This window comes from Suncus etruscus, chromosome 1 (genome assembly GCF_024139225.1).
Source record: "Suncus etruscus isolate mSunEtr1 chromosome 1, mSunEtr1.pri.cur, whole genome shotgun sequence".
NCBI lineage: Eukaryota > Metazoa > Chordata > Mammalia > Eulipotyphla > Soricidae > Suncus > Suncus etruscus.
This window is the reverse complement of record NC_064848.1, coordinates 205,430,547-205,435,986: the sequence shown is the minus strand read 5'-3', so window position 1 is coordinate 205,435,986 and position 5,440 is coordinate 205,430,547.

The window sequence follows — 5,440 nt, the reverse complement described above, 5'->3', positions numbered from 1 at the left end:
TTATTGGTTTTTAGGTTATACCCAGAGGCGCTCAGGGGTAAGTTACTCCTGCTCTGTGCTCAGAAGTTGCTCCTGGCAGGCTCAGAGGATCATATGGGATGCTGGGATTTGAACCACTGTCTGTCCTGGTTTGAGAGAAGCCTACCCTTTACAAAAATCTCCACCTAGTAATAGTAAACTTTTTGTTGTTTGTTTGTTTGTTTGGTTGGTTTGTTTTTGGGCCACACCCAGCGGTGCTCAGGGGTTACTCTTGGCTGTCTGCTCAGAAATAGCTCCTGGCAGGCACGGGGGACCATATGGGACACCGGGATTCGAACCAACCACCTTTGGTCCTGGATCGGCTGCTTGTAAGGCAAACGCTGCTGTGCTATCTCTCCGGGCCCTGTTTTTTGTTTTTTGGGTCACACCCGGCGACGCTCAGGGGTTACTCCTGGCTCTGTGCTCAGAAATGTTCCTGGCAGGTTCAGGGGACCATCTGGGATGCTGGGATTCGAACCACTGACCTTCTGAATACAAGGCAAATGCCCTACCACTGTGCTCTCTCCAGCCCCACGTTGGGTTTTATTTTATTTTATTTTTTAGCATCAGTTTTTAAAATAAATGTCTTTATTTAATTTTTTTTGTTGTTTTGGGGTTATACCCAGCGGTGCTCAGGGGTTAATTCTAGCTCTGCGCTCAGAAATTGCTCCTGGCAGGGTCAGGGATGCCAGGATTCAAACCACCGTCAGTCCTGAATCATCTTCGTGCAAGGCAAACACCCTACCTCCAGGCCCTAAATTTAATATTTTATTTTATTATTTTCGTTTTGGGGCCACACCTGGTGGCATTCAGGGGTTGCTCTGGGCTCTGCGCTCAGAAATCGCTCCTGGCAGACTTGGGGGACCATATGGGATACTGGGATTCGAACCACCGTCCTTCAACATGCAAGGCAAATGCTCTACCTCCATGCTATCTCTCCAGCCCCTAATTTATTAATTTTTAATTAATATGATTTTTAATATTTTTATTTGTTCGTTTGTTTTGGTTTTGGGGTCAAGCCCAGTGTGCTCGGGAGCTACTCCTGGCTCTGCACTCAGAAATTAATCCTGGCAGGCTTGGGTAAGGGAAATGCCTCCCCTCTGTGTTATTACTCAGACACTCCCCCCCACTCTTGTTTTTTTTGTTTTGTTTTGTTTTGTTTTTTTGGGGGGCCACACCTGTTTGATGCTCAGGGGTTACTCCTGGCTAAATGCTCAGAAATTGCCCCTGGCTTTGGGGGACCATATGGGATGCCGGGGGATCAAACCGTGGTCCTTCCTTGGCTGGCGCTTGCAAGGCTGACACCTTACCTCTAGCGCCACCTCGCCGGCCCCTCCCCTCCCTACTCTTAGGGATCATTCCAGATAGGCTTGGGGGGGGGGGAACCACATGGGATGGCTGGGATCAAACATAGGTCAGCTGTGTGCAAGAAAGCACCTGCCCTATCAGCTGTACTCAGGTCCCAGTCCTGGGTGGTTCTTATTTCCTTCTACCAACTCATTAAGAATCCGTCCTCTCAGGGGGCCGGGAAGGTGGCGCTAGAGGTAAGGTGTCTGCCTTACAAGCGCTAGCCAAGGAACGGACCGCGGTTCGATTCCCCCGGCATCCCATATGGTCCCCCCAAGCCAGGGGCGATTTCTGAGCACATAGCCAGGAGTAACCCCTGAGCATCAAACGGGTGTGGCCCAAAAACCAAAAAAAAAAAAAAAAAAAGAATCCGTCCTCTGGGGCTGGTGAGGTGGCACTAGAGGTAAAGTGTCTGCCTTGCAAGCACTAGCCAAGGAAAGGACCTCGGTTCGATCCCCTGGCATCCCATATAATCCCCCCAAGCCAGGGGCAATTTCTGAGCACTTAGCCAGGAGTAACCCCTGAGCATCAAACGGGTGTGGCCAAAAAAAAAAAAAAAAAAGAAAACCAACAACAAAAAAAGCAAGAATCAGTCCTCTGAGAAGCTAGCTAAATCTTTTGGAACTTGCTTAGGAGATATTTTGGTATAATTATTTTTTTTGTCTTTTATAAATTTGTTTTTGTTCCATATTTAGTGGTGCTCAGAGCTTACTCTGGTTTTGTCCTCAGGAATCAATTTTGGTTGTGCTGGGGGGGCGGGCAATATGGTACCTAGGATTGAACTCAGCCAGCTTGGCTTCTTGCAAAGCATGCGCCTAAACCACTGTACTATTGTTCTGGCCTGTTAATTACTCTTTAGATTAAAAAAAGAAAACCAATGTACTGAAGTGGATAGGGCTCTTGCCTTGCATGCAGCTGGGTTTAATCTATTTAATCTTTCCCAACTACCTGATGTGATTATGACTTCTGTTTGACAAGTGAAAAAAACGATGCATCAGCCTGACTGACCATCTTTATGAAATTAGTCAGGGGCAGTGGCCCAAATCAGAATCTACTGCTGCAGTCCTTAGCTATTCTCTTAGCCCCTTCTTGCCATTTACATTAAGCCTCTTGGAACTTTTGTTTTGTTTTGTTTTGGGGCCACACCTAGCAGTGCTCAGAATTTATTCTTGGCTCTGTGCCCAGAAATTACTCGTGACAGACTCAGGGGACCCGATGGGATTATTGAACCCGGGTTGGCCCTGTGCAAGGCAAATGCCCTACCCACTGTGCTATCACTGGGGCCCATTGGAACTCATCTTGAATTGATCCCCAAACCAATGTGGCTACAGACAGTTGCTCATCCTTCTAATCTTTTCTGGGCCTGAAGTCCTGGACACATCCCTTGGAGGTCATGACCTTGGGAACTCCTGGAAGGCCAAACCCTGAAGTCACACTCTGCTCACCTCTAAGAAAGGTTTACAAGCCTCTGTGGAGTGGCTCTTTAAGTTCAAGGACAATGATTATAAACACCTGCAGGCCAGGAACTTGAGCTTTCTCTCCTCTTTCCTTGACCAGGCTTGGGACGCTAAAGCAGAAATGTTGTTTACCTTAAGCTTGGATCATCTTTTGCAACCCCTTGGCCACTCCCCCTTTTTCTCAGTGAGGGCTCGCTGGGTTCTATCCCCCCACTTCATTGTACTAATGCTCCAAAACTAAAATTAATTCTTATATTTTTAAACAGTGATGTACTGGAGCATAGTACAGTAGATAAGGTCTTTGCCTTGTATGTGGTCGACCTGGGTCCATCCCCTAGCGTCCCATAGGATTCCCTGAGCCTGTCAGGAGTCATTTCTGAGCTCTGAGCACAGAACCAGGAGTAACCCCTGAGTGCTATAGGCTGTGGCCCTAAAACAAAAAACACATCTTAAATTTATATATATATATATATATTCCATATAATATAAAATATATATTAAATATTTCTCATATTAAATCAGTGATGTATTGGAGCGATTGCACAGTGGGTAGTGCTCTTGCCTTGCATGCGTCTGACCACAGAGGGTCCCCTTTGAGTTTTCCCAGGAGTTACCCCAGAGGTTGAGGAGTGCAGAGCAAAAGTAAGCCCTGACCCGTGCCAGGAGTGACCCCAGGGGCCAGAAAGGTGGCACTAGAGGCAAGGTCAGCCTTGCAAGCTGCAGCCTAGGATGGACTGCTGTTTGATCCCCTGGCATCCCATATGATCCCCACCCCCCAAGCCAGGGGCGACTTCTGAGTGCATAGCCAGGAGTAACCCCTGAGCATGTCAAACGGGTGTGGCCCCCTCAAAAAAAAAAAAAAGAAGGAGTGCGACTGGAGAGATAGCATGGAGGTAAGGCATTTGCCTTGCATGCAGAAGGACAAAGGTTCGAATCCTGGCATCCCATATGGTCCCCGAGCCTGCCAGGAGGATTTCTAAGTATAGAGCCAGCAGTAACCCCTGAACACTGCCGGGCGTGACCCAAAAACAAACAAAAAATGAATAAATAAATACAAATAAAAAAGATGGGGCTGGATAAATAGCATGGAGGTAAGGCGTTTGCCTTGCATGCAGAAGGACAGAGATTTGAATTCCGGCATCCCATATGGTCCTCTGAGTCTACTGGGGGAGATTTTTGAGTGTAGAGCCAGGAAGAACCCCTGAGTGCCACTGGGTGTGACCCAAAAACCAAATAATAAATAGAAAAGAAAAAAAGCAAGCAAACAAACAAATAACCCCAAATTGGCCGTCTGGAGCAGACAGACTAGTGCCCATGCAGTCAGTCAGCGCTCCATCCATCCATCCATCCATCCATCCATCCATCCTCCATCCATCGTCCATCCATCCATCCTCCCTCCCTCCATCCATCCATTCTCCACGCATCCATCCTCCATCTTCCATCCATCCTCCATCCATCCATCCATCCATCCAATCATTCTCCATCCATCCATTGTCCATCCATCCATCCTCCATCCATCGTCCATCCTCCATCCATCCTCCATCCATCCATCCTCCCTCCCTCCATCCATCCATTCTCCACACATCCATCCATCCATCCTCCATCTTCCATCCATCCTCCATCCATCCATCCATCCAATCATTCTCCATCCATCCATTGTCCATCCATCCATCCTCCATCCATCGTCCATCCTCCATCCATCCTCCATCCATCCATCCATCCATCCATCCATCCATCCATCCATCCATCCATCCATCCATCCATCCATCCATCCATCCATCCATCCATCCATCCATCCATCCATCCATCCATCCTTCATCTTCCATTCTCCATTCATCCATCCATTCATCCATCCATCCTTCATCTTCCATCTTCCATCCATCCATCCATCCTCCATCCAACCATCCATCCACCCACCCACCCATCCATCCGTCCATCCATCCGTCCGTCCGTCGGTCCATCCGCCCATCGCCCACCGCCCAGCCGCCTCCCTGGCTCCCTCCGCAGCAGCGTAGCAGCATCTTGAGCGTCCCCTAGCGACCGCCTCCTAGCAACCGCCTGGGGTCCTTGACGACGGCGGCACGTCGCGCCACGTCAGCGCGCCAGGCCCCGCCCCATCCGCCCGTCCGTCGGGAGGGAGGGAGGGAGTGCGAGCGAGCGAGCGGGCGGGCGCGAGGGCGCGCGGGAGGGCGGGGCGGGGCGGGCCGAGCCGAGCCGAGCCGAGCCGAGCCGAGCCGAGCCGAGCCGAGCCGAGCCGAGCCGAGCCGAGCCGAGCAGACTCGCGCGAGCACAGCAGTTATGGCGGACCCCGCAGCGCCCGCGCCCGCGCCCGTCCCGGCCGCCGCAGGCCCGGACGCGACCCCCGGCCCCGGCCCCGGCCCCGGCCCGGGCCCGGAACTGCCGGGCCGCGGGCCGGCGGCGCCGGAGCCGGGCGCCGAGGCGGGCTCGCAGCGCCTGCTGTTCTCGCACGACCTGGTGTCGGGGCGCTACCGCGGCGCCGTGCACTTCGGCCTGGTGCGGCTGATCCACGGCGAGGACTCGGACTCGGACGCCGACGACGACGGCCGCGCCAGCTCGGGCTGCTCCGAGGCGGGCCCGGGCCCCGACGACGCCAGGGC